This window comes from Bos grunniens, chromosome 21, assembly GCF_055505025.1.
Source record: "Bos grunniens cultivar Pamir isolate PY7600 chromosome 21, Bosgru_T2T1.0, whole genome shotgun sequence".
In the NCBI taxonomy this organism is placed as follows: domain Eukaryota; kingdom Metazoa; phylum Chordata; class Mammalia; order Artiodactyla; family Bovidae; genus Bos; species Bos grunniens.
Genome location: NC_141185.1, coordinates 41,817,894 through 41,842,161, shown reverse-complemented (window position 1 = coordinate 41,842,161; position 24,268 = coordinate 41,817,894). Strand labels below are relative to the sequence as shown.

Sequence of the window (24,268 nt, the reverse complement as noted above, 5' to 3'; positions counted from 1 at the left end):
GGAATGGCCAGTCTCTCAAAATCCAAGTTAATGAAATTTTCTAAAACCAGTAAAAACTAGTAAAATCATCCTTTTCAACAAATGTAGGATTAAGCATTCTTATTTGTTGGCAAATCTGATCGTTGAGCTTTTGAGGCAAAAAGTCCAATTCAGCTCCTTATTAAATGAGGAATGGCTTTTAAACATGACTGCTTAACGAGCTGCTGTATCAGAAATGGCAACCCACGCCAGTATTCTTGCCTGGAGAACCCGATGCACAGAGGGAGGGCTATAGTCCATGGGCTCACAAAGAGTCGGACACAACACTTTTCACCAGTATTACAGCTATTAATATACTTGCTGCTTCTAACGACATGTGTATGTATTACACACACAAACATCATATAAAAGTACTACCTACTTGATTCTGACATGCATATGTATAAAACAGGACCATTTTACAATCACAAAAAGCAAATACACCCATGAGAACGACATTAAAGGGAGTTGGATTTCCACTCCCTTTCTTGGTGGTAAGCAGCATTCACTGCTGTCTATTCCTCACTGGGGCTGCAGCCCAAAACCTTGTCCAGACTGAAGGGATCTGTTACTTAAGAAACTCTTCCTTAAAGTGGATGCCCCCCAAAGTGCCCACCTGTCAGGCACTCGCAGACCCTCACAAGAGGCAAGGAGTGCCACATCTAAGTCCAGCCAACCACTGTGGAACTGAAGCTGACCTTCCACTCCGGCCCAGTAAGCGTGTGCCCTAGGGGAACTGGGCCTCCAGAGAACTCAGCACAATCCTGACACCCAGCGTACCTGTGGATACAAATGTGAGAACCCCTCATACCTGCTCTGAGGGGTCAGGACCCTGCTAGGGGCAGAGCCACACATTTATGAGGACAGAAACACATGAGAGGCCCAAGGAGCCAGTGCACTCACAAAGCTGGAGTTTCAGTTCATTCAAGTTACCTCACTCATCCCTTCCTTCTGCTGCTTTTCTGTACAGTACATCCATTCCCCCTCTGCTTCAGTGTGGCACACTCAACCCTGACCTTAACTAGCTCAGGACCTTCCTCTCATCAAGGTTCACTGTTTTTACTGTTTCATGTAAAGTAATAACAGGCGTAGAAGATTTTAGAGGATTTGACTTCACATTTGACTCCAGGACATAAAACTGGAAGATCATTTCTTTTAAAAACAAATCCTTTCACTTTTTAAATTAAAATTTGCCTGTTTTACCTAAAAGTATGGTTTCTTAAGAGCCAGTAAATTGTGACTTATTGAGAGCAATGTAAACTGACTTGATCTCCACGGGCAGCCAGGACTTGCCCAGATCCACGAACTCCTGGAAGGAGTTGAGATGGAGGCTCAGATGAGTACTTTGCTCTTAAGGTACTGATACACTCTCATCTCACACAACAGGTCACAGTTGAGTCTACAACCACCACCTGTCCTTAGAGCAGAGATGAGCACTTAGAGGAAGTCTCTGCAGGCATCTTCTGAAAGGTCCCCACAATTACAGAGTCCACAGCATGAGTGATTTCTGATCACGCACGTCAGTGGCTGAAATGAAAAACAGTCTCCCTTTTGTATGTCTCTGTTTCCGCATTTGTTTGCACAACATTCCTGTTCGGCCTGGGCCAGCAGGGAAACTGGTGTGGGAGGAGGGCTGGCTGGGGGTTCGTGCACGCACCGGAGCAAGTGACCTGCACGTTGACTAGTGCCCTGGCCTCCCCAGCACCCTCTCCCCCACACATTCCTACACAAGGGTTACAACAGGATAAAGAGAACAACAAATACCATGTTAGCAGGCGAGCAGCATCTCAGAAAGGCAGGAAGACAAGCCCTGGGGCTGATCTGTGTCCCCTCCTGCTCTCATGCTGCACACCCGCCCCGCCCCCCCCAACCTCCTCAAGGTGTCTCCAGGACTCACCACCTCCCCTAGGGCCAACACATTGGGGCCAGATTCTCCACCGCCTTTTTTTCCTCTCTTGAGTATTTTCCTTAGATGTGTATTTCTCATGGGCTTCCCAGGTGTCTCAGTGGTAAAGGATCTGCCTGCCAATGCAGGAAACACTGGAGACATGGGTTTGATCTCTGGTCAAGAAGATCCCCTGGAGAAGGAAATGGCAACCCACTCTCCAGTATTCTTGCCTGGAGAACCTCACAGACAGAGGAGCCTGGTGAGCTACAGTCAACGGGGTCACAAAGAGTTGGACATGACAGAGTGACTAAGTGCACACCCACAGATTTCTAATGCTACATTAATGATTTAATTAGGCCAATCAATTTTCAGTGATTTAAAACTAAATCTTGGTGTTCTAGGAAATGTGTCTCTGGGCAAAGCCATCTGGTCATCAGCATCAACACCAGTCCTCTTCCTACTGGTATTTCAGGGACAGGACCCCAATATCCGCATGTGATCTGGACCAAGTGACAAAGTCAGCCCCTGTATCACAAACACATTCATCTTGTTAGCTACTCTGAAACATGTTAAATATTGTTTTAAGAAAACAATTGTTTCTCATTAATAGAGTTAATTTCAAAATTACACAAGCTTTTACTACAGAGTTACGCTGAAACACATTGTTTATTGTTTTAAGAAAACAATCACGTCTCATTAATACAGAGTCAATTTCAAAATTACACAAGCTTTTACTACATTTATTGATTTCGTCTCCACCACATTCTCAACTATTTCTTTCTTGGTGCAATTAACTGCAACAGTTGATTCAACCATTTCTCTGTGTGTATGTACATTCAGGTTTTTTTGTCTTTAATAACAAAGCAATAATACTAGTTGTAATAATAAAAACAGCAGTGACCTTGTCCATGGTCTTTTGCATCCTTTGCAGCCAGGTAGTCCAATGCAGTGGGTAAGGAGGTAAAGCTTTAGAGCTCCATTACCTGCGCTCACATCCTTCCAGCATCACTGCTGAACCAAGGACAAGCAACAGACTTTCTGCTTGGTTTCCTTCTCTGCTCACCTGCGGTGATACAAACTGACAGACACAGCATCTCATCTACAAAGGCTTTATCCAGCCAGAATTCATCTCCTGTTGTGAGAGCAGATGCAGATTTGACCTACAACTTGCATACCTTTCGCCCCTATTCAGGAAGCTTTGGATATTTAGTAGTAATTCCCAGATAAATCAGTGAGATTTAAAAAGTGTTTCTGGACAGTAAAGTCTGACACCCTTGCCTCAGCCCAAGCCGGCCTGAAGCTGCCCCAGAGCACCGACCAACAGACCAAGGAAGTGAGCCCTTGCATCGGGCCAAGTCCCACCATGTGCTCTGCTTGTCTGTCTGTGTTGTGGTTTGGGGGAGGGGAAAGAGGTGTCAGCGGACTCACAGATACACCACAGCACAGACCTTGAACATGACATGACTCTCCGGTCCCCATCCCCAGCATTAGCAAGAAAAGACTTCCTGGTCGAACCTGGAGAACCTTTCCAAGATGACTTTGTGATGTTCATCCTAAATCATTAGGTAACAACGCACTCAACAGGCTGCAGGAAAGGGGCCACACAGTGACCAGGAGGCATGTGGTTATCAGGCACAGAGGATGGGAGGGGGACCACAGTTAAAGTTGTAACTGGGCTTAAATACAAAATCCCCAAGAGATTTAGGTGGTGGATTAAAGCTGAAGAGCAACCATCCACAAAGTTCCACCTCCGCCCCACCCCCCACCCCACCTAACCACCTTCCCCACAATCACAATCACAGGTACAATTCATGTGACCAATAAAGGTTAAAACACTAACCACAAGGAAACCTGTTGGATCAATCTGGTGGAGGGATTTTAAGTCACTAGGAAAAGCAAACAGACCCAAGATCAGACCAACCTCCTTGTCCAGTGGCGACGTCATCACTGTGGAATGCCTCCTGACTGCTGTCGGGGCTTCTTTCAGCTTTCTGATGCTGCCACTCCTAGGGCTTCAGTGGGAGGAGTGCTCACATGACTAAGGCACTCAAACTCTTTCAAAATGGTTGTGAAAGAACTGATGTAATTAATGAAAAGACATGCCTCTCCTTGAGTTCCAGGACTTCTGCTCCCGCTGGGAAAGACAGTCTGGTAAATCTGCTTCCAATGCTAAGATGCAGAGACCCCAGCATGTGGAATACAGTCTACAGCCCACTGAAGTCTACCTGCTTCCTCCAACTAATGTCAAAGAAATTCAACTTAGAATCTAATAAAAGAAAAAACATCTCTTTCAAGCGGTGGGCTTGCCTGAGGACTTAAGAGAATGCTGGGTCCACTTCCTGTGGCCCTGGACAGCCTGCAAGGGCAACTCTCAGGGCGGGGCTTGAGGCGGCTTGTGCACAATGCCCGAGAATGCAGGGAATGCAGACCGTCCCTCTCTGTGTTCTCTGTCATTCTGAACTGTTCATATTACTAAACAACCTCTATTTTCTTCTCAGTCCAGGACAACTTGTGATTCATGACTGAGGCATAAGATGACACAACAATCTCACACATTCCTTGCAGCAACCCATCTCCTTACAGCCCCCACACACAACTTTTCAGTGGTACAATGGTGGGGTTTTCCCTTTTAATCCTGACATCATTTATTCTATCAGTGCCATTTAATACAATGACCATGTAACACAGAAGAAAAAGAGGTACTTTGAGAAAGGGTTTCATTTCTGCCTCTAAATATAAGGCTTTTTCTTCCTTTCTTTTCCAGAGGAAAAAACCTAGTGATAAAAGAATTGCATTTTAAAGAACAGTGACTATATAAATCTTTTAGAATGTGTGCATATATTCTATTCATCAAATATTTACAGCTCAATGAAATGAAGGACAAGACAAATTATACATGAAGCTTGATTGCCTCATATGTTTGGGGGTGAAATTATTAAAACCGTGGTCCATGGCTATATTTGTAAAGTCCCCTATACGTGAATGAGTTCCATTCTGAGAGCACAATCGTCCTAAGTCCAACAGTTAGCCTAGGTACCCAACTAACATAATCGGCTCTATAGTACAGTACTGTAATAGTTTATAATACTTTCCACACAAATAATACATAATAAAGAAACAAACACAAAAAATAAAACATTTTTAATCCTACAGTACAGTACATTGAAAAGTACAGGAGTACAGTACAGCAGCTGGCACACAGGGGCTGGCATTGAGTGAACAGGCAAGAAGAGTTACTGACTGGAGGAGGGAGAGGAGGTAGGAGATGGTGGAGCTGAAGGGTCGTCAGCAACAGGAGATGGAGGGCAAGCTGCAGTTTCACTCACATCTGACATTGATGGAATGCACATTCGCATCTTTCAAAGTTCACAACTTGAAGGTTCATAGGTAGGGGACTTGCTGTAATGTGTTAATAAAGTGAACAGATGATAAATATGGAAACTCTTGAAAGGTAAAGTTCTCGGGAAAAAGCCTTTAGGCCAAAAGCTACATGGGGTTTCCTTGCTGCAACGGCCACCCTACTGACTGCTCCCTCCTTGCAGAGGATCTGAAAACATGCCTTTTCTACTAAATGAGGCACACGCTCATTATCTGTGCTTGTGACTGCACCCAACTCACAAAAGGGAAAGGAAATTAAACATCCGATGATAGAAAGTAACTTCACAGAGCTGTCCATCCTATCTAAGTGTCCTTTAAAAACAGAGCTGGAGACACCACAGAGGTCACCTTGCTCAGTGGTTCTCCTCACATGTGGCTGGGGTGGGGAAGTGGATGTACTTACACGGCTCAGCCCTGCAGCCCGGCAAGTCTCAGAGGGCAGAGTCCAGGTGTCCACAGTTTTAATAAGTACCTATTTCATTCTTTTCTACACTGAATTCTGAGGACCTTTTCAAACACAGAAACTCCAATCCAGGCTGTCCAAGGTTAGAGTGGCGAGTTGAGCAGAATGTAATCCAATAATCACAACACCACACCAACTCTGAACTAGAACACTCATGTCATGCATACGCCTGTGTGCTCAGTGTCCAACTCTTTGCGACCCCAGGGACTGAGGCCCACCAGGGTCCTCTGTCCATGGAATTCTCCAGGCAAGAATACTAGATTAGGTTACCATTTCCTACTCCAGAGGATCTTTCCAAACCAGGAGTTGAATCCGCGTCTCCTGAGTCTCTTGCATTGGCAGGCGGGCTCTTTACACTAAGTCACGTGGGAAGCCCTACTAGAACACTCACTAAACACCAAACGTAGACAGGAGAACAGACATGTACCTTCTCTTCACTGCCTCACAGGGACATCCAGGCTTTTCTCGTTCCACAAACTTTACTGAATACCCAGATGTTACAGGCACCACTGTCACAGCAGTGCCCTCAAGGAGTTTACAACTGAGCAGAGAGGAGATATTTACACATAGAAGCACAATTCCCATAGCCTGCAATAAACACAGCAGGAGCAGGCTGACTACAGGGACCTAGGGCTTCTAGGCAGCTCGCTCTCCTCCTGATTCAGGTGATCAAGAAAGACTTCACACACGGAGGCCCTGCTGGCCAGGGCAGCAGGATGGCTGGCCAGCAAGGGCAGCGAGAACTCAGCTCACCAGCTCACGCACTGCCCAGTGTGGACATCATGGGGCTGCAGCTTTTGGACAAAGTGAACTGAATGAGAGGTGGGGGTGGGCATCGGGGGACAAGACCCTGCCTGTGAAAAAATGCTGAAAAGAGTTTGCTGGATCAGGATTTTCTAAGACTGGATTGAATTCAGTTGGGTAAATGGATTCTGTTGGAAATAAGGTAAAGTAAGACTTCGGTTTGATTTTCTTTCTGGTAAGAGAATAAAGTTTTCTCGGAATGCTGTTTTTGATAACCGATTGTGTGGACTTTCTTTGCCTTTAAATGATCTGAATTTACTTTTGAGATGTCCTGTAACTTTGGTTAAGAAATAAGTATTGTCTCAAAGTGACCGTGGTCTTTGATCAAGGGTTTCAAAATTTTTGACAAACTTTCCAAATACAAATTTTATTCAAACTTATTTGACTTTCAACTAACTTTGGGATGCTTCCAAGGGCCCCTGAGGCATCTCAGAGAAATATTTAAGTAGTATTATATTTGGTATGTTAAATTACATGGAGAGCATTATCACAGGAGCGAAAAACCTACCTAAAAATACACTGTAGGAAACAGAGACTCACAGACTTAGAGAATGAACTTATGGTTGCTCAGGAGAAGAATGGGGGAGGAAACAATTAGGGAGTTTAGGATGGACATGTCCACATAGTTATATTTAAAATGGACAATCAACAAGCACCTACTGTGCAGCACAAGGAACTCTGCTCAGTGTTATATGGCAGCCTGGATGGGAGGGGAGTTTGGGGGAGAATGGATACATGTACACATATAGCTGAGTCTCTTTGCTGTCCAACTGAAACTATCATAACACTGTTAATCAGCTATACTCCAACGCAAAATAAAAAGTTCAGAAAAAAATACTGTATGGATGAATATTATTAATATGGCCTTTCCAAAAATTATATGAGGTTTCTAAAATTTGAATATGTCCTGGTATAATGCTAGAGTTCTAGTTGTTATCTTAAAATGCTGTCACATTAGTAATCAGGGTTCTTTATCGATTACACTGTAGTCAAATATTTAATCGTGACTTTTAAGTCTTTTTGTCATTTACAGACAGTTATTGTGCTGTGATGCTGTTACAGAAAGGGCTTCATCATCAAGAAGACCCATAGGAAGGCTACTGAGATAGATAACATCCAGATAACAATGATGTGGGGATTCCAGCCCATATGGATTAAAACAAGGAGCTATCCTGCCCCTAAGGCCCCTAGATCAGACATTCAGATTTTTACTTCCTGACAGGCAGGGTCAACGCTCCTACTCAGCCTGGAAAAAATCTCTGAGTAGAGAATGAGACAGGAAGGGGGCCAAGCAAAACCTTTAAAATGGGTTCCCGACCCTGACCCCACCCTAGGCCTCACAGCAGGAGGTGAGCCTCGGGAAAGAGAGCAAAGCTTCATCTGTAGGTACAGCTGCCCCCCACCACATTCGAGTTAGTGCCTGAGCCTCCGCCTCCTCTCAGACCAGTGGTGACAGCATTAGGTTCTCCTAGGAGCATGAACTCCACTGCACTTTGGAAAAACTGTCTTACACAAAACTGGTCCCTGTGCCAGAATGGTTGGGGCCTGCTGCTCTAAAAGAATGACATAGCCCAAGGACATGACATAAACGGATTAGAACCTGCTAGGTCCAAGATGGCAGGCCAGCTGACTCTCAGTGTACGCTCACTGTAACACATCAGCTAAGTGACACACGCACCAGCACCATGGTCCACGATAAACAACTAGGATTAGGATGAGGGTTGACTGGTTGGATCTCCTTGGAGCCCAAGGGACTCTCTCCAGCACCACAACTCAAAAGCTCAGTTTTCTTTATGGTCCAACTCTCACATCCATACATGACTATTAGAAAAACCATAGGTTTGACTCTATGGACCTTTGTCAGCAAAGTGATGTCTCTGCTTCTTAATACACTATCTAGATTTGTCATATCTTTCCTTCCAAGGAGCAAGCATCTTTTAATTTCATGGCTGTAGTCACGGTCTGCAATGATTTGGGGGTCCAAGAAAATAAAAAGTCACTACTTCCACTTTTTCCCCTTCTATTTACCATAAAGTGATGGATGCAGATGCCATGATCTTAGTTTTTTGAATGTTGAGTTTCAAGCCAGCTTTTTCACTCTCCTCTTTCACCCTCATCAAGAGGCTCTTTAATTCCTCTTCCCTTTCTGTCATTAGAGTGGTATCATCTGCAAATCTTAGGTTGTTGGTATTTCTTCCAGCATCTTGATTCCAGCTTGTAGCTGATCCAGCCCAGCATTTTGTATGATGTACTCCGCATACAATTTAAATAAGCATGGTAACAATATAAACACTTGATATATTCCTTTCCTAATTTTGAACCAGTCAGTTGTTTCATGTCTGGTTCCAACTGTTGCTTCTTCACTTGCATACAGGTTTCTCAGGAGACGGATAAGATGGTCTGGTATTCTCATCTCTAAGAATTTTCCAGTTTTTTCCACTATCTTCTGCCATTTTTCAAGCAACTTCATAATTCCACCTTCCCCAAACTTTTTATCTTTTTAAGCAAAGAACCATTCCAGGTGATTTACAGTCTTCCAGGGAATTGAAATTTTTTCCATTAGGAGAATTCTGTAAAGACTGAAATTAGTGGGCATCAAAGGTACAACATCTGGTGAATAAGGCAAATGAATCAGAACTTCCCAGTCAAGCTGTAACAGTTTTTGCCTGGTCATCAAAGGAACACATGATCTTGTGTTATCCTGATGGAAGATTATGCATTCTCTGTTGACTAATTCTGGATGCTTTTTGTCCAGTGCTGCTTCCAGTTGGTTTAAGTGGGAGCAGTACTTGTTGGAATTAATCATTTGGTTTTCTAGGAGCTCATAAGAAAACTCCCTCCCAATCCCACCATATACACATCACCTTCTTTGGATGAAGACTGGCCTTGTTGTGGTTGGTGGTGGTTCATTTCACTTGCCCCACAACCTCTTCCATTCCACATTATTGTACAGTATCCACTTTCTATTGCCCGTGACAATTTGTTTTTTAAAATGGAACGGTTTCGTTAAGTTTAAGCAGAGAATTGCATGTAGAAATATGGTCAAGGGTTTTTCCTGCTTATGTGGAAATCAAACATCAAAGTGATAAACATAACCAAGCTGGTGCGAGTAATTTTTAACATTTAATTTGAGTATTTTGAGTATGTCAACTATCTCCTCTGTGGTATAATGTTGATTGTTCTCAATTAATGTCTCAATTTGATCTCTATCAACTTCAATCGGTCTACCTGACCATGGAGTATCACCCACGAGCAGTCTCCAGCATGAAACTTCACAAACCACTTTGGACACTTTCTCCACACACTGCACATTTGTTTTTTGTGTTTACCTTTTTGTTTTTAATTACTTACTTAATTTTTGACTGAGCTGGGTCTTTGCTGCTACACACAGGCTTTCTTTACTTACAGCAATCAGGGGCTGTTCATTGCAGTGTACAGGCTTCTCAGTGCAGAGGATATGGGAAATAGTGCACTTATGCTTCAATAGTTGCACCTCATGGGCTCCAGAGTTCAGGCTCAGTAGTTGTGGCACACAGGCTTAGCTGTTTCAAGGCATGTGGGATCTTCCCGGACCAGGGATCAAACCCATGTCCCTTGCATTGGTAGGTAAACTCTTAACCACTGGACCACCAGGGAAGTCCTATACCTCTCTTGAAATAATTAAGCATAATATGCTGAAAATGTTGCTTTTTTCTTCTATTTTCACTATTAAAATGGTTACACAAAAATTCACCAATTTTGATAAGTTTTTTAAAAAATGCATATTAATATGACAGCTCACAGAATACAATCTAAAAAACTATTTCAAATGAAGTTAAAGACAAAAGCACTACTAGAGCACCTCATGGAAAAAATGGAACCTTTTGGCCCACCCAATACATTCCATAACGAACTATTCTAGTCCAGCGTGCCCAGAATTCCAACACTACCTGTGTGCGTTTTCACTCCTGTCATTAGAGTGACACCCCGACAGAAACACTAGAAGAAGATCAAATGCAATGGGATGCTACTGAAAGGACTAAACATGGGGCTAAAAGCCTGACAAGAAAGCAGGAGAATGGGGAAGCCAGGGAGGGAGCAGAAGGAACTGAAAAATGGCCAGAAAACGTGCTCACCAAAGCCAAGCACTCCTGCTCCTTGGGACCAAGAGGGAGCAAATCCACTTCTCGGGCTAGGTAATCAGTCCCAAGAAAGAAATGAGATTTGGCGACAATGGCCATTCTGACTGGTGTGAGTTGATTCCTCACTGTAGTATTGACTTGCATTTCTCTAATAATGAGCAAGGTTGAGTACCTTTTCATGTGTTTATTGGCCATCTGTATGTCTTCTTTGGAAAAATGTCTGTTCAGGTCTTCCGCCTGTTTTTTTTAAATTGAGAAAATCTAGAAACAATAATGGAGAAGGAAATGGCAACCCACTCCAGTATTCTTGCCTAAAGAATCCTGTGGACAGAGGAACCTGATGGGCTGCTGTCCATAGGGTCACACAGAGTTGGACACGACTGAAGCGACTTAGCATGTGTGCATGCATTGGAGAAGGAAATGGCAACCCATTCCATTGTCCTTGCCTGGAGAATCCCAGGGACAGGGGAGCCTGGTGGGCTGCCGTCTATGGGGTCGCACAGAGTCGGACACGACTGAAGTGACTTAGCAGCAGCAGCAGCAGAAACAATAAATGCTGGAGAGGATGTGGAGAAAGGGGACCTGTTTGCATTGTTGGTAGGAATGTAAATTGATACAGACATTATGGAGAACACTATGGAGATTCCTTAAAAAACTAGGAATAAAACTACCATATGACCCAGCAATCGCACTACTGGGCATACACTCTGAGAAAATCATAATCAGAAAAGATACATGTACTCCAATGTTCACTGCAGAAGTATTTATATTAGTTAGAACATGGACGCAAGCTAGATGTCCATCAACAGATGAATGGATAAAGATGTGGTACATACAATGGAATATTACTCGGTCATAAAAGGGAACAAGTCTGAATCAGCTGAACTGAGGTGAATGAACCCAGAACTTGTTACACAGAATGAACTAAGAAAGAGAAAAACAAACATTTTATATTCATACCTATATATAGAATCTAGAAAAGTGGTACTGATGAACCCACTGGGAAAATTCTAACAAACTAGACAGCACGTTAAAAAGCAGAGACGTTAGTCTGCCGACAAAGCGACACAGAGCCAAAGCTATGGCTTTTCCAGTAGTCATATGCAGATGTGAGAGTTGGACCATACAGAAGGCTGAGTGTTGAAGAAATGATGCTTTCAAACTGTGATGCTAGAAAAGACTCTTGAGAGTCCCTGGGACAGCAACGACATCAAACCAGTCGATCCTAAAGAAAATCAACCCTGAATATTCGTTGGAAGGACTGATGCTGAAGCTGAAGCTCCAATACTTTGACCATGTTATGTGAAGAGCCAACTCATTGGAAAAGACCCTGATGCTGGGAAAGATTGAGGGCAAAAGAAGAGGGCAGCAGAGGATGAGATGGTTAGATAGTACCACCAACTCAATGGACATGAATTTGAGCAATCTCCAGGAGATAGTAAAGGACAGGGATGCCAGGCATGCTACAGTCCACGGGGTTACAAAGTGTCAGGTATGACTTGGCAAGTGAACAACACCACAATGAGTAAGAATCCACCTGTCAATTCAAGGGGCATGGGTTCAATCCCTGGTCTGGGAAAATTCCACATACCATGGGGCAAGTAAGCCTGTGTGTCACAATGACTGAGCCCATGTGTTGCAATTACTGAAGCCCACATGCCTAAGGCTGGTACTCTGCAACAAGAGAAGCCACTGCAATGAGAAGCCTGCACACTGCATCTTGAGATTAGTCTCCTCTTTCCAACTAGAGAAAGCCTGCACAGCAATAAAGATCCAGCACAGCCAAAATAAATAAATAATTTTTAAATGTTTGATATTTTAGAAGACCTGTCAAATGGTCTTGTCATCTGTAAACTATTAGGTTTATAAATAACACTGTTATGTTTGAGATAACCTGATTACTGCACTAATAGTTTATCATATTATGTTAGCTTGAGATTTGTTTTTCTATTGGGATTGTAAATTTGCCTGTCACACATTTTAAAGGCTTAAAAATAAAATATACTAAACCCACAAATGTAGTATAAAATACTGGAGGGAAAGACCATTTAACGAAAATTAATTGAAAGGTGAAAGTGTTAGTCCTTCAGTCATGCCCGACTCTTTGCGACCCCATGGACTGCAGCCCACCAGGCTCCCCTGTGCATAGGATTTTCCAGGCAAGGATACTGGAGTGGGTTGCTATGTCCTTCTCCAGGGGATCTTCCCGACCCAGGGATAGAACATGGGTCTCCTGCACTGCAGGCAGATTCTTGACTGACTAAGCTACGAGGGAAGCCCTAAAAAATTAATTGACAACTAGTCTAATGTTATGCAAAATACTGAGTTCATTAATGAAATAAGATTTTTAAACTGAAAAGGAAAAGGAAAACTAGCTTTTAAAAGTATAACCTCCATAAACTGGATGTCATCTATAAACACAAGTAACTGCAAAAGTCCCGTGAGGACAGCAGTCCCTCTGGACATGGGGACTCTCACTGTCTACTCTCTCCCCAGGCCCTCCTGCAGCTGCAGCCACGGAGGCTTTCTGGGAAAGCAGCCAGGCCAGCCCCTCCTGCTCTGAGGTGACACAGAGTAACTCATCTCATCCTCCAGGGAGACCTGGCACCACAAGGCATTATCAAGTCATAGTCATTTTACCAAAGATTTCACGGGGAAAAGGTCAGCAAAATTAACACTTTTTCCATATACCATGTAGCAAAAAATTTTAATTTCTTCTGTTAAATATCTCCTTCTCCTCAAAAGTTCCTGCCAATTTCATTATCTCTTTTGGCCTCTCCCATGACGTCTCTTCACATACATTTCTCTTTTTTTCCCTAAATATTTATTTGGCTGCAGTGGCTCTTTGTTGTGGCACTTGGGCTCTCTAGTTGTGGCATGCAAGCTTAGTTGCCCCACAGAATGTGGGATCTTGGTTCCTCAACCAGGGATCAAGCCTGTGCACCCTGCATTGGAAGGTGGTTCTTAACCACTGGACCACCAGCAAAGTCCCTAGACACACCTGCATTCCCTATTTAGGAGAACAAAAGCTCCACAGTGGGTTACACAGTGGCCCTGATCCCCTGCCCACCCTGAGTCCCCCACTCCATGTAAAAACCAACAACACGACAGCATTCTACTGCCAAGGAAATGAAACCTTTCTCATATCATTTAAAATAAAATAACTGTGACAAGCCAGCTGAGACAAAATGAGAATTAAGGAGAACAGGCCATCATAAGGGGCTTCCCTGGGTGCAAGGACAGTAAAGAATCTGCCTGCAATGTGGAGACCCAGTTTCGATCCCTGTGTGGGAAAGATCCCCTGGAGAAGGAATTAGCAACCCACTCCAGTATTCTTGCCTGGGAAATCCCATGAAGAGAGGAGCTTGGAGGGCTACAGTCCATGGGGTTGCAAAAGAGTCAGATACGACTGAGCAACTAACACTTTCACAGACCATCATAAAGGAATACAAGTACAGCCTCTCCACTATTTGCTTACTTTTTAATGCCATCAGTTAGATCTTTGTGCCACTGAAAGCAATCTATTAACATTACCAATGCATTGTTCACACAACTAGAACAAAACATTTTTTTCTTTGTATGGAAACACAAGGACCCCCAAATAGCCAAAACAATCTTGAGGAAGAAAAACAGAGCTGCAGGAATCAAGCTCCCTGACTTCAGTCTATACTGCAAAGCTACAGTCATCAAAACAGTATGGTACTGGCACAAAAGCAGACACATAGATCAATGGAACAGGACAGATAGCCTAGAAATAAACCCATGCATCTAGCATCCTTTCAAACTACAATTAAAAGAATTAAACTGGTCAATTAAACTACAAAAAGGAGGCAAGAATATACAGTGGAGAAAAGACAGTCTCTTCAATAAGTGGTGCTGGGAGAACTCGACAGCTACATGTAAAAGAATGGAATTAGAACAGTCTCTAACACTATACACAAAAATAAACTCAAAATGGATTAAAGTCCTAAATGTAAGATGAGACACATCTTATGAGATACTATAAAATTCCTAGAGAAAAACATAGGCAGAACATTCTTTGACATAAACCGCAGCAATATTATTTTTGGATCTGTCTCCTAGATTAATGGAAAGAATAATAAAAGTAAACAAATGAACTAATTGAACTTACAAGCTTCTGTACAGCACAGGAAACCATAAACAAAATGAAAAGAGAACCTACAACCTGGAAGAAAATATTTGTAAATTATGTGACCAAAAAGGGCTTAATTTCTAAAATATATCAATGGGCTTCCCTAGTGGCTCAGAGGTTAAAGCATCTGCCTCCAATGCAGGAGACCGGGGTTCGATCCCTGGGTCGGGAAGATCCCCTGGAGAAGGAAATGGTAACCCACTCCGGTATTCTTGCCTGGAGAATCCCATGGACGGAGAAGCCTGGTAGGCTACAGTCCATGGGGTCGCAAAGAGTCAGACATGACTGAGCGATATATCAATGTTCAGTATGAAAAGAACAAACAGTCCAATGAAAAAAAAATGGGCAGAAGACCTAAGTAGACATTCTCCAAAGAAGACATACAGATGGCTGGCAGGCAAATAAAACATGCTTAACTTCGCTAATCATTAGTGAAACACAAATCAAAACTATAATGAGGTATCACCTCACATTGTTCAAAATGGCTACCATCAAAAAATCTACAAATAATAAATGCTGGAGAGGGTGTGGAGAAAAGGGAACCTCCCACACTACTGGTGGGAGTGTAAGTTGGTACAACCACTATGGAGAAGAGTATGAAGGCTCCACAGAAAACTAAAAACAGAATTACCATGTGATCCAGCAATCCCACTCCTGGGCATATATCCAGAAAAGACTACTACTGCTGCTGCTGCTGCTGCTAAGTTGCTACAGTCATATCTGACCCCATAGATGGCAGCCCACCAGGCTCCCCCGTCCCTGGGATTCTCTAGGCAAGAACACTGGAGTGGGTTGCCATTTCCTTCTCCAATGCATGAAAGTGAAAAGTGAAGTCGCTCAGTCATGTCCGACTCCTATCAAACCCCATGGACTGCAGCCCACCAGGCTCCTCTGCCCATGGGATTTTCCAGGCAAGAGCACTGGAGTGGGGCGCCATTGCCTTCTTCACCAGAAAAGACTAAACTCTAATTTTATTTTATTTTTTTAAACTCTAATTTTAAAAGACACACGTACCCCAATGTTTACAGCAGCATTATTTACAATAGCCAAGACATGGAAGCAACCTCAGAGTCCATCAACAGGTGAACGGATAAAGAAGATGTGGTACATATATACTATTACCTATAAGAAAAGAGAGAAAGAAGTCATTTGCAACCAACTTGGTTGGTTGTCCATCACCAATTCCTGGAGTCTACCCAAACCGACGTCCATTGAGTCAGTGATGCCATCCAATCATCTCATCCTCCGTCATCCCCTTCTCCTTCTGCCCTCAATCTTTCCCAGCATCAGGGTCTTTTCAAATGAGTCAGCTCTTCACATCAGGTGGCCAAAGTATTGGAGTTTCAGCTTCAGCATCAGTCCTTCCAATGAACACCCAGGACTGATCTCCTTTAGGATGGACTGCTTGGATCTCCTTGCAGTCCAAGGGACTCTCAAGAGTCTTCTCCAACACCAGAGTTCAAAAGCATCAATTCTTCAGCACTCAGCTTTCTTTATAGTCCAGCTCTCACATCTATACATGACCACTGGAAAAACCATAGCCTTAACTAGACAGACCTTTGTTGACTAAGTAATGTCTCTGCTTTTTAATATGCTGTCTAGGTTGGTCATAACTTTCCTTCCAAGGAGTAAGCGTCTTTTAACTTCATGGCTGCAATCACCATTTGGAGTGATTCTGGAGCCCAGAAAAATAAAGTCAGCCACTGTTTCCCCATCTATTTGCCATGAAGTGATGGGACCGGATGCCATGATCTTAGTTTTCTGAATGTTGAGCTTTAAGTCAACTTTTTCACTCTCCTCTTTCAATTTCATCAAGAGGCTCTTTAGTTCTTCTTCACCTTCTGCCATAAGGGTGGTGTTGCCTACATATCTGACAGTGAAAGTGAAGTCACTCAGTCATGTCCAACTAGTTGCGACCTGTGGGCTGTAGCCCACCAAGCCCCTCTGTTCATGGGATTCTCCAGGCAAGAATACTGGAGTGGGTTGCCATTTTGGTTATTGATATTTCTTCTGGCAATCTTGATTCCAGCTTGTGCTTCATCCAGCCCAGTGTTTCTCATGATGTACTCTGCCGCTAAGTCACTTCAGTCGTGTCCGACTCTGTGTGACCCCATAGACGGCAGTCCACCAGGCTCCCCCGTCCCTGGGATTCTCCAGGCAAGAACACTGGAGTGGGTTGCCATTTCCTTCTCCAATGCATGAAAGTGAAAAGTGAAAGTGAAGTTGCTCAGTCGTGTCCGACTCTTAGCGACCCCATGGACTGCAGCCTACCAGGCTCCTCCATCCATGGGATTTTCCAGGCAGGAGTACTGGAGTGGGGTGCCATTGCCTTCTCCGATGTACTCTGCATATAAGTTAAATAAGCAGGGTGACAATATATAGCCTTGACATACTCCTTTTCCTATTTGGAACCAGTCTGTTGTTCCATGTCCAGTTCTAACTGGTGCTTCCTGACCTGCATACAGAGAATATACTGCTCCATTAATATGAAATGCTGCTGCTGCTGCTAAGTCACTTCAGTCGTGTCTGACTCTGTGCGACCCCATAGATGGCAGCCCACCAGGCTCCCCCATCCCTGGGATTCTCCAGGCAAGAGTACTGGAGTGGTGGAAACCAATAAATCTACAGAGATGGAAAATAGATTAATGGTTCTGCAGGGTAAAGTCAGACATGAGCGATTAAGTACAGCACAGCAAGTAAGGTCTCACCTTCTCTGAAGGTTGTTTTTGGGCTTCCCAGGTGGTGGTAAAGAATCCATCTGCCAATCCAGGAGACAAGAGATGCGGGTTGAATTCCTAAATTGGAAAGATGCCTGGAGGAGGAAATGGCAACCCACTCCAGTACTCTTCCTAGGGAAATCCCATGGACAGAGAAGCCTAGTGGGCTACAGTCCATGGTGTCACAAGTGGAGGGCACAACTGAGCAGTATTTGGGGGGCTGGCAGAGGCAAACAGGGAGGTTAGTGGGTAGTGACTACTGATGAGGCAGGTGATGAAAAAGATTTTAAAATTAGACTGAAGTGGGAGCTGCATAACTCTGTCAGAATGTTAAAAACCACTGAAATGTATACTTTAAACAGGTGAACTGTATTTTATGTCAATATCGCAATAAAGTTGCCATATAAAAAACAATAATCATCTCTAACCTACTCTACATTAAATAATCCTAATTTTTTAAAACTTTAATTACTACTTGTTAGTTTCTATGATCCATTTTTCTTTTTTTTTTCTTCATATCCTTTAAGAGATGATAGCTGAATTACAGAACTCTTTTAATCTAGAACAGGGGGTCAGCAAACTACAAGCTGAGAACCAGAGCTCAGAATGGTGTTTTATTATTTTAAAGGGTTAATTAAAAAAAAGAATATACTACAGACACCATGCTTGGTTCACAAAGCCTAAAGTATATGCTGTCTGTTCGTTACAGAGGTTTGCTGACGCGTGACCTAGAACAACAGTGAATCTGCACAGTACGCTCATCATAAAACATACAGAAACATGTTCACTTTGATCCACATTAATGTTGTGATTATGTTTAATGGGCAGAGGAAGAATAAAGGGACTGTTGTTAAACTCCTAATACACTAATATAACCCATTTTAAATGCTTGTATTCCAGGGTATGAATCACCATAGGTGACCTGGCAAAACTGGTGACTACATACACAACTGCCTCGTCCTGAAGGGGGAAGAGGTGCTGACTCAGGCAGGTGCTCCACTCAGAGTCTCTTAGAGGTTATTTTGCGAAATCCGTCAGGGTTTGGCCAAATCATTTCACAGCAATAGAGTCAAGGATTTACCATCAGGACTGTGAACATGTGTAAAGGAAATCTTACTCAGAACTGCAGTCAGGAAACCAGGAAGGAGGGCGCTGGCCCAGCCCGCAAGGTCCCCGGCCTGTGGCCCTGGGGAAGCCCCTCACGCTGCACTCCGGTTTCCCTGCAGTGACCTCTGTTTCAAACAGCCCCTCCCAGCCTCCTCCTTTCCTCCACAGAGAACACTCTCCTCCTCTGCTCCCTGCACTTGTCTCAGGGCCACCAGGGTGCTTGTCGCAAAAGGTGATTCCACTGCTGTTTTGAATAACCTCATCTCTGCTGAAATAAAATGGCTCTTTGCTCTGCTGCTGCTGCTAAGTCGCTTCAGTCATGTCGGACTCTGTGTGACCCTATAGACGGCAACCCACCAGGGTCCCCCATCCCTGGGATTCTCCAGGCAAGAACACTGGACTGGAGTGGGTTGCCATTTCCTTCTCCAATGCATCAAAGTGAAAAGGGAAAGTGAAGTTGCTCAGTCATGTCCAATTCTTTGTGACCCCATGGACTGCAGCCTACCAGGCTCCTCTGTCCATGGGATTTTCTAGGCAAGAGTACTGGAGTGGGGTGCCATCACCTTCTCCGCTTTGCTCTGCTAGAGGCTGACAATACCTGAACCGTGCAAGTCCTCATCATTCCATCCCCACCCGTTAGTCCCCACCCATCCTTCTATCCCCATCCTACTAGCAGAGGCAGACAGAACTCGGGCTCTGCTGACGAGCCACCCAGCCTGCACCTGTGACGTCATTCCTGACCCTGGGATCAGATGAGCAGTGAACACAGATAAGCACACAGCCCGATGCCGGAACAGAGGGCCCTCAGGTTACATTTGGAGCCAAGACATTCAACAAGCCCTGCTGAATGTCTGCTCTGGGCCTAGTCCAGAGATACAAATGGGGAAGGTGTGGAACCCCATCCAGAAGTTCAGGATCTAGAGAGAGAAAGAAGCCTTCCTCGGCAGCGCAAGGGTCCACAGGAGTGCAAGTAAGACAAGAAGACAGGATGGGCAGGTGGGGGTGTCTCAGACAGCTTCTAAGAGGAGGTGTCAGCAGAGGAGAGGGATGAGAGCTAGCATACCCAGGAAATGGCTGGAGAGAGGAGGGACAGGGCACCGAGCGCCCACCACTGAGAACCTGAGAACAGGCGGCTCCCCTCTACGCTCCACAGTGTGGTGGGGTCAGTCACCCATCCTGGAGATCACAACATGGACACGGATCCCTCTGAACAACCCCTGACCGGCAGGAGGTTGCCATTTGGTTTGGCCATTCTTGCTTTCATAATCACATCATGTCCTCTTGACCATTACAGTCAGATCTTTTTTTTTTAAGTTGACATGTTGTATTTTCATTTTTATTCAGTTCAAGAAATTTTCTTTTCCTTTTTTTTTTTTCGGCCATGAGGCATGTACGATCTTACTTCCTCAACCGGGGAGCAAGGGTTCGAACCCTGCAGTGGAAACATGCAGTCTTACCACCTGACCACCAGGGAAGTCCCAGTCAGATCCTCTTATACTGTTCACATATTAAGTACCAGCCTATAAGTCCATATTTAATTTGATTTTTCTTAATAACATGAAATTTAAAGAAAACTATAAACATCTTAAATAATATGGGAAAATAAGCGATGAGTTTCTGATGGAACCCCCGAGTTCACATTATCAATTCCAAAAACAACTCCACTTTCAAGAGTTAGAAGATAAATAGGAAAAAAATCCAAATGGTAAATAAAAATTTTTAACTGTCACATTGGATTCTTTAATTAAATCATTGAGATCTTTGAAATTTTATTTTGTAAGAAAATCAGAAAATGGGAAACAAATAGGCCATTAAAAAATGCAATTTAAAAAACCTTTTCACTGAAAGAAATGCAACATTTTATTTTTTTCCCTTGCTGGGCATTTGACAGGTATAGGTGCAACTGAGTGAGAAAATGTGAATTAATACTTCAACGTCATTAGTTTGTATTTGGTTCTAACAGTCCAAATGGTAGAAGCAATCATTAGTAAAGTAAGGATAAAACAAACTCAGTTAATTACATGGAAACAATCAAGAGTCGTTTAATTTAATTTTATCTAATAAAAATTTACAATGCAGCTCTACCAATACTAAACTTTTAAAAACATTAATTTATCTATTTAGTTTTGGCTGAGCTGGGTCTTCGTTGCTACATGCAAGCGCTTTCTTTGCAGTGGTGGCTTCTTTGGTGAAAAGAGCACGGGCGCTAGAGCATGGGCTCAGTAGTTGCATTTCACAGGTTTAGCTGCCCCATGGCATGTGGAGTCTTCCTGGACCAGGGATCCAACATGTGTCCCCTACACTGGCAGGTGAATTATTAATCATTGAAATACCAGGGAAGTCCCGGGTCAGGCTTGATTTTTAAAAGAACCTTTCTAGAATATTAAAAATCAATGTTACTTCAATTAAAAAATGTTCTTAATAAAAAATAAAGAAACTTTCTATACATTCACAGTACTCGTGTAGGTCAGATGCCTAGTCCCATATACAAACACCTTTGAAAACTGCTGAGGACCAAGGGAACTGTTTTTCATTAGTGCTTCTTTTTGGCCATAAAACAGTTCTGTTAAGACAGAAATCCTCCACTCAATAAATTATACTAATGTACCACTTGCCCTGCCCTAGAGGAATTAGTTTGATCCAAAGGAAACTGATAAGAAACAGAGCATGTGAAAACCAACAGTTTAACAAGTTAACATCGGTAACATGCCCTTCATTCACATCCAAGGAATAAAACAACACACTGCCAACCCTATCTACGAAAAGTACCTGCTGCATCTTACAGGCCCAGTTTTGACCTGAGTGATTCACAGGCAAACCAAGCCTCAGTGAACACGTCCAGGCTTCTCACAGACACACCTGTCCAGTCCCTAGTACCTTTCACACTCGTCTCCTGGTGACCTCTGATTCCGGGAAGGGTGAGTCTGAATGAAGCAAAACTTTTCAACTTGTGTACTGTCCTCCCCACGCTGTGAACTTTTTACAAAGGCACAGAACACGCATACCAAAAAAATGTTTAGTTTCCTTCCATGGTGATCAAATGTACCTATTGTGTAATATTAGTAGTTACTTAGAAATATCTCCGTGACATCTGGTAAAAGAGTAGATAAAGATTAAGGCCTTAATCATTGAGAAATTATTAAGTGTTCACTCTTACATGTTTAATCCTACCAAGTTTCAAAACACTAAAAAATCAGAAAACTTCCTTCTGCAGTCTTCAAGACATTTGTTCTTTCTTTTTCAGACACCAGAGGAGAGCTTTCATGAAAAGCATCAATCTAAGCAGGTCATCTGAAGAAGAGCATGGCAACCCACTCCGATATTCTTGCCTGGAGAATCCCATGGACAAAGGAGACTAGAGGGCTACAGTCCATGGGTTTGTGAAGAGTCAGACACAACTGAGCGACAGCACTAGCAAGAAGCAGATCATAGCAATGGGAAATTCCTCTATGGGAATTTAAACACTCCAAATAAAAATATGTATTTGTAGTAGGCAACTTGAAGACAAAACACCACACTCAAACTGCAGAGCGGGTGAAGGATGAGCTGGAGGGGCGGGGGGGGGGGCGACCCCAGGTGTTATCAAGTTTTGACCTCTCTGAGCCTAAAATAAGCAGGCGGATTTCAGCAGAGTTGCCTGAAGGCCTGTCTGGATAAACCAGAGGGAGGGAGCGGCAAGGGGCAGGGGGTGGGGGGGTGGAGGGATGGGGGGGGGAGCGGCAGGAGAGGAGGTGGGGAAGGCGCAGGCCCAGCGCCACAAGCAGGCCTCAGGCTTTTGTTCGGAAGTGAGCAGAGCCACAGAAGGGCTTTGAGCTGCAGGGTCTGATTTACATTTGAAAAGGGCTGTTCTGGCTGCTGGTTGAGATCAAACTGGGTGGAGCCAGAGAAAGCACTGCCAGGCCCCTGCAAGGATCCCTGAGAAACAAAGGATGGCTCTGGCCTCGCAGGCGGTAGAGAAGGAGGTGAGACGTGATGGAATACAGGATGTATTCAGAAGGAAGACACGAGATCTAAGAAGGCAAAGGTCCCTCTCTGCCTCTTTTCATAAATAAAAATAAATTCCAGATTGTTTGATGAGTTAAGATGAACCACTGAATTGAAAACTAAGAGCTGATTCATTGGAAAAGACCCTGATGCTGGGAAAGATTGAGGGCAGAAGGGGACGACAGAGAATGAGATGGTTGGATGGCATCACCGACTCAATGGACATGAGTTTGAGCAAACTCCAGGAGACAGTGAAGGACAGAGAAACCTGGCATGCTGCAATCCATGGGGTCGCAAAGAGTCAGACATGACTGAGCAAACTGAACAACAAGAAATTGAACTGAAAACCAGGTAAGGGCTACAAACAAGAAATACACACAAACAACCACATCAAAAGATTTCAACACCACTAGTAAAGCGAATTACATTACATAAATACAAACTAAAACAAAACCAGGATGCTTTCCCCTCTGTTTCGATTAGAAAAAAAATTTAAAGGTAACTGTGGTGGCTTCCCTGGTAGCTCAGATGGTAAAGCGTCTGCCCGCAATGCGGGAGACCCGGGTTCAATTCCTGGGTCGGGAAGATCCCCTGGAGAAGGAAATGGCAATCCACTCCAGCACTCTTGCCTGGAAAATCCCACGGATGGAGGAGCCTGATAGGCTACAGTCCATGGGGTCGCAAAGAGTTGGACACGACTGAATGACTTCACTTCAGGTGGTGGTTTGGATGGTTTCCCAAAGTCTCATTCACCAGGAGCCTCAAGGAAGGAACTTGTTTGGAAATAGGGTCTTGGAGTGTGTGATAATGAGTTAGGATGAGATCATACTGGACTAGGTGGGCCCTAGACCCAGTGGCTGTGGTCCTTCTAGGAAAAGGAGATACATGCAGAGACACAGGCCTGGGACGAGGCCGTATGAGATGGAGGCAAGACTGCAACGATGCAGTCATCAGTCAGTGGATATCCCGGATGACAGAGCCATAGATGCTGAGGAAGTCGGGAGACTCCTTCCCAGAGCTCTTGGGAGGCAGCGCGGCCTGCTGACACCTGACTCTGACTTCTGGGCCCCGAATGGAGAGAATACATTTCTGGGTTGTTGTGTATGTGTGTGTGTGTGTGTGTGTGTGTGTGTGTGTATTTGTGTTTAAATTATTTATTTATTTATTTGGCTGCACCAGGTCTTAATTGTAGCATGTGGGATCTTTAGCTGGGGCATGTGGGATCTAGTTCCCTGACCAGGGATCGAACATAGGACCACTGCACTGGGAGCTCAGAATCTTAGACACTAGACCATCAGGAAAGTCTCAGTTTCTGTTGTTTTTAAGCCACCAAATCTGCGTTTATTTGTTACGGCAGCCCTGGAAAACGAATACAATAACTGATGATGTTACCAAGAACATGAGAGGTGGTCAGTCTCGCTCCCTGCTGGCAGAGCCTGTCAGTGGCACAACCTTTGGGAGACACGATGTCACAGAACTTACACAATTCTAAAAAACCATATCCCTGGGACTAGGAATTCCAATCTGAGCAATATATATTCAGAAAATAATTAGAAATGTGTGCAAAGACTGGAAATGAAGAATGTTCATCCTAGGATTACAATGGGAAAGACTATAATGTTGTTGTAAACTTTG

General features: G+C 43.8%; 1 protein-coding gene and 1 long non-coding RNA gene across 4 annotated transcripts in view; both read right to left on the bottom strand.

The window, feature by feature from the left end:
• Positions 1 to 4,272, bottom strand: part of LOC147349500 (uncharacterized) — a 32,424-nt gene extending 28,152 nt beyond the window's left edge. The window contains exon 1 of the long non-coding RNA XR_015149874.1: positions 3,828 to 4,272. This is a non-coding gene — a long non-coding RNA (uncharacterized LOC147349500). The remainder of the gene's footprint in view (positions 1 to 3,827) is intronic.
• Positions 1 to 24,268, bottom strand: part of TJP1 (tight junction protein 1) — a 259,393-nt gene that overhangs the window by 158,888 nt on the left and 76,237 nt on the right. The gene's annotated exons all lie outside the window — the stretch shown is intronic.